The 12,541-nt window shown below is 38.7% G+C and overlaps 1 protein-coding gene across 2 annotated transcripts in view; it reads left to right on the top strand.

Annotated features, from left to right (window-relative positions):
- Nucleotides 1-12,541, top strand: part of pvalb6 (parvalbumin 6) — a 48,537-nt gene that overhangs the window by 10,991 nt on the left and 25,005 nt on the right. The window contains exon 1 of one of the 2 annotated variants that reach the window (XM_039687311.2): nucleotides 3,780-4,030. The exons of the other annotated variant lie outside the window; for it this stretch is intronic. The gene's annotated coding sequence lies outside the window, so the exon portion shown is untranslated. Of the gene's footprint in view, nucleotides 1-3,779; nucleotides 4,031-12,541 lie in introns of those variants that run through there. 2 annotated transcript variants of the gene reach the window in all.

The raw sequence follows: 12,541 nt of genomic DNA, 5'->3' as shown, positions 1-12,541 counted from the left end.
ATCGGTCTGGTGGTAATTTTTGGGTTCCACACTCAACACCAGTAAAGTAACAAGACTCTGATCCAGGAACTACCGCGTTCAACTTGTAAACACTGACTCTGTAATTCTGGCTATGTTAACCGTGACCTTTGAACGTAATTGCGTATTACGTGACGTTACAAACGCGCCTCACAGAATAGAGCAAGGCGAGCGTTTGTCCTTATAAAACTTAAAAGTTTTTATTTCGTTTTGAAAAAAAACGTTTTTGCAAGATAAGACCCTTATTCATCGTCTGGTGTCGTTTAAAGCCATTTCAAACTGCAATGAAACTGTCATAAACTGTATTTTGGACATTGGACCTTTGGTTCCCAGTAAAGTACATTACATGGAGAAAAATCCTGGAATGTTTTCATCAAAAACCTAATTTCTTTTCCACCGAAGAATGAATGACATGGACATCGTGGATGACATGGGGGTGAGTAAATTATCAGCAAAAGTTTTTTTTTTTAAAGTGAACTACTCCTTTAATGGGATTTTTTCTTATACCAAAAAAGTTGTGTATTTGTTTTGTGTGAAGTTTTGTGCCTTAACTTTTTTGTTGTCATATTCAGCTCTTGCAAGAGGTTCCGGAGCCATTTTACAGCGATTAATGCTGATGGAGGTCTAATGTGGTGCAATATTGTTTTGCAGTGTGTCCTTTACTGTTCTTCAGAAGCTTAAGCCATGGGCTGTGATGTTGCAGCATTAGTGTGTGTGTGATCCAGAGGGAATGAGGCAGCCTTTGTCCTTCATGCTAGGGCTGCACAATTTACTCTTCAGCAGGCTTAAATGGACTACAAATCCCATGGGATGTCCACAGGATACTGCATCCTCTCTATACTTTAATATTCATCCCAGTCAGCTGGTTGAAGACCTTCAAATTCCAATAGATTGATTTAATAATGTACAGGAACATGATTGATAATCCTGAATCTCTATAACATTTGTGTGTTGTTGCAGGTGGAAAACTCCCTGCCACAATTATGGTTTGATGGGGTTTCACAAGTTCAGTTTGATGTCTCGTTTCTCTTCAGACCTCAACCTCTGATCCCAGGACTCTGGCTTACCACAGCATGTATGACTAAGCATGGTCTACCACTACCTAGGTAAATGCTGTTGGATGGGCTGGAGACACACACACACACACACACAAAGAATACAATAAATTAAATGGAGAATAAGTACCACAGACTTGCCTTAAAATGAATTGAGATTGTTGGAGAAATGATCTACGTTGTGACCTTATAATCGTTCCCTGAAAGACAGTTTGTGGATGCAGTAAATGTGAACATTGTGTGTGTGTGTGTGTGTTTTGAATGCTTTAAACTGCCCTATAGTGGCAGTTTAGTCTTTCATGAAGCACTGGATAAAAAATTAGCTCATTATAATTTGCTCTTATATTCCATGTCTGAATGGATTTTGAATGGTTTGAATGGATTTAAGGATCAGCTTACTGCACGTTACATTAACAAATTCCCTTTTGGATCCCAAAGAAAACTAAGGTAGGGAGAAAGTATGTATGTTATTCATAAAGCATAATGTTATTCTGGTAAATCTATCAACTCTCTCCCGTGTACACTGGATCATTCACACTGGAGAAAAATGGTGTACATGCATCCCTCACACAGAGACATACAGTATGAAACTCTTTACCCCAGATTAAGTTTTCAGATGAGTTTGTTTCCAGTCATTTTCAGCCTAGCTGAGCAATATATGCTTGCGCACTAATTGCCAAACCAGTTTGTGTAAACAGTGAATCAGTCTGTGAATTACCAAACAGCTGAGGTCAACTTTAACGCTGGTTTGAGTAATTCTGTAATGTGGCTTGTTTTAGTGCTTCCCTTGAAGGTTGATTACAGAGCAGCATGTTGCTTGATGTGATATTGAACGTCATTAGCGTTTAGCTGATCGGGGAGCTATGTTGGCCGTCAGCCTAAAAGCGTTCTTTTTATATACACCAATGAAACCCAGTAGCCCAGCTAAATTCTCTGCACACCCTAAAACACTGAAGAAAACAAGCAAACGTTGCTGGTTGAGGCACTTGACAATCAAAGTCACTGATTAGGTCAAAATATATTGTTGTATTCCAAGTCTTCTGAAGTCACGTACCAACCTGAAATATCAATTTTTGCTGAAAGTTTTCCCTTTCACCATTCACACACATTCAAATTGCTTTGGATAAATGAATATGTTTTGAATTTTTTTTTAATTCAGGGATTAAATGTCTAATCATCGTAATGCGTTGTGCATTGTATCAGGATTGATGTCAGTGAAGCCAAACAGCATTGTGGTGTTTTCATAACCAATTGTGACAGACTGAGTTAATGACACTGAAGTGCAAATGATATTGAAGTCGCCATAAAATGGAAATCCTCCCTATTTTATAAATGCATGTTACTGAATTGTAAACGTTTTCCATCCATGCATGTTTAATTGTTTTGACCTCATAATTTGCAATAACACATACACTCACCTACAGGATTATTAGGAAGACCATACTAATTCTGTGTTTGACCCCCTTTCACCCTCAGAACTGCCTTAATTCCAACATGACATCATGACTTTTGCGTAAACATATACGCCACTTTCGAGTCAGGTGGCGTGTTATCTCTACGCATTTTGAGCTATCCGCGTGTATGCGTATATGTCTACGCCATTAACGTCCGCGTCATTCCGCGTGTCCGTACGCGCAGTCAAATCTCCAGCCATAAATGCCATTAACCCCAGTGACGGTTAAGTTTAGGGATGGGGTTGAGGTAAGTCGAGACTTTTGCCCCCCCATACCCCCCCCCCCCCAATTAAAATAATTGGGTATGTGCCTTTAGAACATTCATTTGGACATTCATGCCAATCTCTGTACCCCTCCTGGGATTTTATCCCTCATTTTTGCTAGCCATTCTTCCCCACTCAGCAGCTTTTGGTCTTTTTTGTGCATGTTCCAGTTATTAATTCTTGTGTTTAATCTTTACCTCAAAACATAATTTTCCTCAGGGTTTGCTCTGAGGCTTCTGAATTGTTCTTTCATTTCTCAGATTTAATTTTCAGTTGTTCCCATTTAAGTATCAACTTTTCCTCCTAAAAGGACACACAAAGAATTTAATGAATGTGGATAGCATATAGTTTAGAATAGATCATTTGGTCTTGAAAGAATTTAATGAGTTCATGTTGAAATCTTTGAATTTGGAACTTGAGGAACGAGAGAACAGTTTGAGACTTTGTGGAGATCTCCTTTGAAACGCTGTAAGAGACACATTTAATGTTGTTAAAAAAAGTTTGTAGTTCTGTAGTATCAAATTATTAATTAATGCAGTCATTTAGTCATTTTTTGGTTATTGTTTCATTTATACATTGGTGTTGATTAATGTTGCTTGTTCGTTCATTCGTTCGTGTAACAGTTCATTAACTCATCCATCTGGTCTTTGGATCATTCGTTTATTTGGGTGATTTATTCTTTTTTTATTTGGGTGATTTGCTCATTCACTCTTCTATTTATTAGGGATTTTGTTCATTCATTAATTTGATCATTTGTTTGTTCAGGTCATTTATTACTGTAGGTAATTTGTTTGTTTGCTTATTAATTCATTCATTAGGTCATTTATTTATTAATTAATTTGCTCATTTGTTTATTCTGGTCATTCATTTGATCATTTGTTAATTCGGTCATTCACTGATTCTCACTTCTTACGGCATCATGCTGTCCCTCCTATCTGACTTAAGCCCCTCCTTTTCTCTCTCTCTTTTTCTCCCTCACTCACTTTCTCTGTCCGTTTATCTTCCTCTAACACTCTCTCTCCCCTTCATCTCACCTCCAACTAGTCAGTGTTCTGTCTCTCTGTCCTGCTGTGTCTCTCTCTCTCTTTTCCCCTCTCTGTCTGTCTCCTTCTCTCTCTCTCTCTCTTTGGTGTGCTCAAGCTCCTGTTTGGTTTACTGTCTGTGTGTGCGTTACCGGTCTCGTTCCTCTGCGGACCTGAATCTCCATCTGAGCCCGGGACTCCAGCTCACTCTACAGCAGGTAAGACTCCGGCATGCCTCTCTACCACACAGAAAAGACTTATGGAATGACTAGAGATGGTAAAACAAGGAACTTGTGATGAGCTGGAGGCAGCAAGGAGAACAGGTGCCACAGACAGCTGAGGAAGTGAGACATAAAGTACACTGATAACAGGAAGAAATGGTTAAATGATCAAGTATGGGGAAGATTAAAATGGTTAGGGGATGCACAAAGAGAAGGAGAGATGGTCATCCTCTATCAAAGTCAGAGTGGCTGCAACATCATCTTCATGTAATATCCCATTCACAAACCACAGCTGTGCTCTGCCAGCCCTCTGCACTGTCAGTGTGTGTGTGAAGGAGGGAAAGAGAGCTTGTACAGCATTACTGGAAATGTAATATATTATATCATATTATATCTACAGAAAATGGGACAGTAAAATGAGAAAAGACTGCAGAGAGATTTAGAAAACACAAACTTGAGGAATCGTTCATTAAAAAGCGATTTAAACCTCAACACAATGATGAAGGCAATGTGGCAGAGCATTCCATTCATCTATCCATCTGTCCATCTATCCATCTATCTATCTATCATCCATCCATCCATCCATCCATTGTTATATCGTTCATCTGTCATTCTATCTATCATTCTGTCTATTTTATCTATCAGTCTGTCTGTCTATATCTGATGTTGGAGTGTTGTTTCTCTTAATATGTTTATATACATACGCGCTGATTCTATTATAAATTTACAGAGATAAACAAGCCAAATAACATTTCTGTAATAATGAGATTGTCTGAATCAATTGATTTACTTTTCTGTCTCTTTCATATCTTTTTCTACCCTTCTCTCTCATACCAAGTTATCACTTGCATGCACACAGGGTCTTCCCATTGACGTTCTTAGTTTTATATTGAGCTAATTTCAATAAATCTAAAACTAAGCCTTACAGAAACACTTTTAAGTCTCTTTATAATTTTATAAGTGGAGATTTCAGGTTTTACAATCCTTGAGGGAACATTTGATCACAATGTACGCAAACCCTCTACATACAGCTTTTCTTATAGTCCAGATGTTGCAATCACACAATCTGGGGATTGAATTTGCACAGAAAGAGAGGGAGAGATTTACAAGGATGACAGAGGATAAGGAGAAGAGCTTGGCTGCATTAGTGCTGCTCCAGTCCTGGTGCCGTAACGTGTCTTTGGGTTCAAAAACTCTCTGATGCTTGCTGTCAGGGTGTGGGGACTGCTGGAATGGTGTTTGCGTGTTAGCTGAAAGGATGGCATAGCAAAAAGATTATATCAATTCTGCAGTGATGGCACAAAGAGAGAGAGAGAGAGTGCATGTGTGTGTGTTGTAGAGAGAGAGAGAGATGCATTACTCCTGTAGGCTATCCTGTTCTGGTTAATGAACCAAATCAGTCACACACACTCAGTCTCTTTCACCTTTTTGGCCATTCAACTCTTTTTTTACTAGATTAACTGGCATCCACCAGTGGTTACCAGTTTAAAGTGTGTTTTTTTGAAGTAGTCTTTTTTTTCTCCTGTGGTTTCTCTGGCGTGGTTTACTGTTGTCCTGATTTAAAGATGAAGTGTGTAATTTTGTACCAAAGGAGCAGTCCACCTGCAAGTCCACAATTAAATAATTTTCAGTTGAATTTGGGAAACGAGCTATTTCGATAACTTTAGTTTGATTTGTTCATTGCAAACAGCTGAAAGTCTGTAAATTTTACTAATAAACCTTATTTGCAATGGGTGTTGAATAATTCCGATTACAACAGTAGCATGTTACATTTTTACAACAACTACACATATTCATATAAAACTATATAAAACATACATTTTTAACAGTCGTGAAGTAATTACTTATTCAGAATAAGTACCTGCTTACTAATAGAGTATGTGATTTTGGATGCAGCCCAATTTTTTATGCTCTTCCCTTGCTAACTTCCCTCCACCTCATTCACTTGGATGTATATCATTGCTCACGTTGCCCACTGGCAGAACCCTTGAAGCACTCTAAACCCTTGATCACTTAGAATCCGCAACGGAGCCGATTTATTATTTACAGTTTTTTTCTTTATGAATATGTTTTATGCACCATATAGGCCTGTATGTATATATCTTGTACCCAGCGCAATTGACTTTGTACACTGACGCATGTATCATTCTTATTTTGCACCTGACGCACAGCAGACTTTTTTCCTCCACAGACGCACGTCTTTAAGTTAGGGAATTAACTTGCGCTCCCGGGGGCAGTTCAGCGAAAAGAGGAGGCGAGTTCCGGCACAAACCTTCCCTGGTGCTATTTTGCAGCTTCTAGAAAACAATTCTGCCACAGACCAGGAAAAACCTAGTCTAAAGTCAGTGGCACGTTATTCAGATGCTATTCTAAGGGCGCATGCTTGACAATGTAGCGTGTGCACTTTGCTTCTCTCATCTACACAGACGCAGCAGGTCTCTTTTTTGCAAATCATACATTATTACAAGGAAAAATACTACCACACGAGGGAAATAATTGTGGTGCATACATCTTGCTTACACATTTGCCCAAATTATTATAAGCCTGTTTAACCGAAGCTAATTTGGGGGGGTTCCTCCCATCCCCATACAATGTCACTTCTCTGTCTTTTACTGCCCTGATGAGAGCGTCGGTCTTCTCGGCTGTGAACCGCTCCTGGCAAATCCGCCATAGCAATCCACCATGGAACAAGCCCGTCTGCTCTTAAAGGGAATGTGAGAAGACGCTCTGATTGGTTAATTGCACATTACACCCGAACCACACCTATGAGTACTGTAGCTACTTCAGACCAACCCATTTTAGATTTTAGATATACAACAGCAACAGTGCCCGAGATCCGCATACAAAGTTACTTCCGTTTCGCGTTTGAGTTTCAGATTGTTAAAATAGGGCCACATAACTATAAAGGTAGCTACAAGTAGTATGTGGTTAAATGTCAAAATAACTCCAATTTCATACACTTGTAGGTGGGGTAAATGAATCACGACCTACTGTGAAGTCACAGTCATGGTGCATTGTGGTGTATGGATCTGCCTGAAGTGTGCATATTGAGTAGACTCACTTTCCTCAGTTAAAACTGAGGGATCGAGGGTCTGTCCAAATAAACTTCCCTCATCCACTTGACGAAGCAGTTTAAAATGGTGGAGGTGATTCCCGCAAGGGGAAGTGCTTAGGGAAGTTCACAAGTCTAAAAGAGGAGTTAAACCCCGCCCAGAGAGAGACAGAAAGAAAGCGTTTCCACACGTCATAATTTCGGAGAAAAATGATGACTCAAGAGATGCATGACTGCGCATCATTCTGAATCTAATCTGGATGAAGGTTTAGACAAAAATACAATATAGAAATTAACGCAATAAAATATTGTGGGAGCAATTAACGTGTTGTGAATATGATGAAAAAAAATGCTGGCACTGGCAATTTCAAAGTGAAAATTGATTCTACGCCATTTTTGTCCAAATTTCTGGAAACGTATATGCAAACGTGACACTCGACAAATCTATTGAGATGTTTCATGTGTTCTAGCTCAAGCACGCCTAGTGCAACTAATGAAGCCCTTGGTTAGCTGCCTCAGGTGTGCTCAAGAATCTACTCTTTTATGAGTACTGTGAATTTGGAGTTTCTGCTTTTGTCAAATACTGTTTTGCTATATAGTAGGGAAGTATGCCAGAGATGTTGTATTTCAGAAGATCCGAAACAGCAATCCCTACCGATAACCGTGAAAACACGAATTGCTGGAAAAACTGCTATTACCGGAGGTTAAAACGAAAAATTACACACTTTCTGCTTTTTTATGTTTGGTGTGATTATTTGTTAGACACATTGTGTCTTTTGTGTAGTTATGGGTCATTAACTGTGGTTGTGTGTTTGTGTTTTTCATTCAGTATTGGATGAACAGATAGACATCATTGAATTTGTGTGTGTGTGTGTGTGTGTAATTGCGTACGTGTGGATGTGAGAGTGGTCAAGATTGGACAGCTGACACTAATTGAGTATTGGCAGATAGAGAATGCAATGTTGGTGTGTGTGGGATGGTGTGTGTATGTTTTGAGTTTCTCTCCTACGTGGGCAGCTTTTAGATGAAACTCAACAGCCACCTATCTCTTGTGTGATCTGTTTCTGTCTATCTATCTCTCTCTCACACACACACATCACTCAGTGAGGCTTTCTGGAGATTAATTAATTAATGCGCTATATTGTTGTGACAGTCTTGAAATGATAGATTAATTGATTCAAGACTTTGTGAGGTCTGCGTTATTTCAACTTGCATTAGTGGCCTCACGTAAAACAATCAAAGCAATTACGACTGATGTCTCATCAGAACTACGTATGCATACTAACTGAATCTGAAGTGAATTGTGATTTGGAGGATATGGTGAAGGTATGCCATTGTTTACTTCCATTCATGTCATTCCAAACCAGCATGAATTTTTCTCTGTTAAATTAAAAAAAGGTGAATTTTTGGATAATATTTTGGTCAGCTTTTTAATACATTTTTTTATAATCACATCCAAGTACTCTGAGGGCGAGGGTGCGAAATCTGTTGCGCGTATACGTCACTCATTGTTTACACAGATTTCAGAAGTGTTAAGGCCATTGCACACCGAGCACGAAATATTCGTATGCGTATTTTCGTGTTCGTCAGCTTAAAAATTCGTCACGCATAGAAACCTTGCACACCGAGTCCGTTGCGTATTTCTTAAACCTTTGCGGGGAAAAACGCAAAAATACCAAATGGATTCGTCAAGCAGTGAGGATGATTTTTGCCCTCTCTCTTATTGAAAAGGGAAGAAAGAGAAAATATTGCGTCCATCCAATCCTGAAATTGCGCCGAGAGGAAGGAGAGTTCCTTATCAAGGAGTTGCGAATTCATCCTGAGCGATTCAAAATTATTACCTCAGAATGTCAGTGGGACAGTTCGATGCTTTGCTAGCGATGGAGCCACATATTAAAAACAAGACCACCAATTTCCGTGAACCAATCGATTCTGAACGGAGACTGGCAGTGTGTCTGAAATGGACCAGGTATGGACACACACACGGACATACACACACTCGCGCGCGGCCCGGTGGAAGCGCTGGGCAGACAGAACAGCTAGGCTGTTATTGTGTATATTGTGCCCAAATAATACATTAGTTATCGAATAGGCTGCTCAATCACACCTTATTCGATCCTAAATTTCAATCTGATTGAAAGGGGAGGTTTATTAATTTCATAATCCAATATAGAGAAGAGAACATAAACACTTGATCGAATTAAAAACCGAAACTGAAAGCACGGCGCATATGTGCAATGATTTGAGGACGAGCTCCCCCTGGCCCTGAATTGTCAAAAGACCTCTCAAAATGCTGGCTCTGGATGCGAAAAACGCAGAAAATCGAACCCGATCCGATTAATTTTATGACGGACGAAAGTTTCGGAGGCGGTGTGCAAGCGTGACTGACATAACGTGAGGTCGAATTTTTTTTTTAACGTGCGAAAATTTCGGATGCGAATTTCGGACTCGGTGTGCAACGGCCTTTATCCTTCACTGTGAATATCTAAACATATTATTTACATGTATGGGATATTGCAATGGAAGACGATTTCGATATATCAACAGACAACTGTGATTTTTTTCGCAACAGTGCAAGAGATCACTTCCGGCGCTTTCCGCCGCTTGCTCAGACTGAAGCGCCCGTATACTTCAGATCACTTGGACGTGGCTGTGGTTACAAGAGGTAAAAACGATATAAATACTGTTCGTTTTCTCACACAAACCGCTCGTTTCGTGTCTTAGGCCATCAACGTGTACTTACATTTACGAGTCATTAGATCATATTTAATTTGGACCTCTCTGTGCATGCTCTTTGAGGTGAACCCAGGGTGGACCCCATAAACCTCCATTATATGAATGACCTACAAGAACGGTTTGACCTAAAAATATCAAAATTGAAAATACTGTGGAAACAAAGACACCTACATCTTGGATGCCCTTGAGGTATAAGCTAAAACATATCAAAAATTAATTTCAAAGTGAACTATCCCTTTAAGAGGCGAACATTATCAGTGATATTTCAGCAAGTTTTTCAGCAAGGGTATGCAAATTCACCAAGAGTGAGTTTTTCTTAAAATGTGTGTGTGTGTATATATATATATATATATATATATATATATTTAACCTTTTTTAAGAAATGAAATGGGAAAAAAAAACTCTGTAATTTTTTTTTTGTGTGTGTGTGTTCCATGGAAGAAAGTAACTATTGTTTTAATATTAGTCAGTGCATGTGTGCACCTGTGTAGGCTATATGAACCATATTTACAGCCATGTATTGAACAGCTGCACCTACAGAAGTCACATTCACAACGCAGGAGACTGATCTTAAATCATAACCAAATATTTGAGCTGTCAAAGCCCCTAGATTTCGCACAAATTCAACTTTAAATTCCCTTTAATCGTTTATGCCCGATCACATGTTCATTCAAGGTCAAACGGTCTGATAACTGCCTCCTCTCTTTGTGCTAAAGCAGACCACTGCAGTCAGGTCTTGGCAGTTGTAGAAGGTTGTAGGCTGGCAGATATCCTGGGTAATACACTAGATGGATGGATAGATCTCTCTATGTTCTCTTTCTCTGACTCATAATTATTCTTAGTAACTATAATTATCTATAACAAACATTTTATAGTTTAACACATCTCCATGACTTGAGGGTGTTTATCTAGTTTTCTCTTTAAATAAAATGCTACCATTTTCACTTTTCATTTTTTGAACAATTTGCCTCACACATTTAGTTTCGCAACAGCCAGCCAAAGGGGGCAATTTCAACTGAGCATATGCATTTTTTTTAAAAAAAAATAGACTACATTATGTTCTACATTATGTTCTCATCTATACAATAAATGCACGTTCTTAACTGCCCAGGTAATTGCAATGGTATGACATGACCTATTTTACTGGTGGCCAAATGACACTTTAAAATCAGTCATGGTTACTATGAAATTTACATTCAGAAATGTACATTCATATGTAAATATGAAGGTGCATAATCATAATTCGCACCCTGATAGCACTTAGATGTTTCTGCCCACTTTCGTTCATGTGATTGTCCTCTACTTTTCTGCTACAGACTGAAGTGTGAAATATGACACACATTAACTTTCAGCTAAAAGAAAAATACTGCAATTTTATGGTGTTGTGATTCTCTGATCAGTGATGGATCATAATTACTGATGCACCAATATTATTACATTTCTGGATATTGATAAAGTAAAAATTATTTTATTATTTGTTATGCCCAATTAATAATATTAATATAAAATATTTTTTATTAATAATATTAAAGGTGCACTATGTAATTTTAACAGCTAGCAGTTGAACTCGGTACTGCAGGTAAAATGAAAAATTTTGGAGAGAGAAAATTTTTTTGACGGTCATGTGGGTTGCCAGATTGAGTATAGGCAGCAGAAATTAGCGCAAATGACAATGCAAGGCGACTAGCATCAGCTAATGTATACGTTTACAATGTTTTCCAAAGCTTTGTGTACAATTACGATCTCTGATACTATTGGGTAAAGTAGCAGTGGGCGGGATCACACAGACCAAAACAAAAACAGACATTCTGACACAGAACACACATTTCAAAGTAGAATAACTGGCTGTACCATTGCTTTTCAGATAAATGAGTAGCCTATTTGAACTCAGCATATTTCCTACATCTGTGCAAACAAATTATGGTATTTGTTATGCTTTAGTAGTCAAAAAATGTCGCTATTATCAAGAAACAAATTCTGCTATGTTGTTTGTGTCCTTGTAAGTGACATTGTGAGGGTATCAGGGTTTTGAAATAATTATGTGTGTGTTTGATGCCAAGCCTTTCATATGCGTGTGTGTGTGTGTGTGTGTGTGTGTCTGTTTATCTCATTTGGATTTGATCCGTAATGCTAAAACACCTGCTAATTATCCACTCAGATTGAAGCCGCATGCTAATGAACAGACACACATTATCACACACACAGTACTCTGTGAACCGATAAACACATAAGAGGTTTTCTGTTAAGTTATTATTTGGTGTGACAGTGTGTGAATGTTCTCTATGGGAGTGCAGCGTTCAACAAGAAGGCATAGAGAGAAAACTTTCTCACCTGTGCTAATTTATAGGCTACATTTGTGCCAAAGTGCGAACATGTAGGGACATGAGCTATATCTTTTACCCTTTGGACTGTTTACACAAATCTATCATGCCCTCACTTTTTATTGTACTTTTATGGTGTTTTTGTTTTCTGAAATATCTTCTTGTTGCAGACTTTGGTATCAATGGGTGTATCTATTCTTAGCTCTTTGTACCATTTTAAGGTGACTATTTATTACCTTGACTTGTGTTCGGCAAGGGAAAAGTCTAACTTTAGACTGACGTTTAAGGTCACTGTGTCGCACCAGGAGTCACACCTTCAATTAGCCAATCCCTGACCTCCTAAATGAGGTCAGCACTGTGGCGGAGGTCCACCGGGAGAGCAGTCTAAAACTGACTCAG

Source organism: Pimephales promelas, chromosome 3 (genome assembly GCF_988280905.1).
Source record: "Pimephales promelas chromosome 3, fPimPro1.hap1.1, whole genome shotgun sequence".
Taxonomy (NCBI): Eukaryota; Metazoa; Chordata; class Actinopteri; order Cypriniformes; family Leuciscidae; genus Pimephales; species Pimephales promelas.
This window is presented reverse-complemented; position numbering and strand designations above follow the sequence as displayed.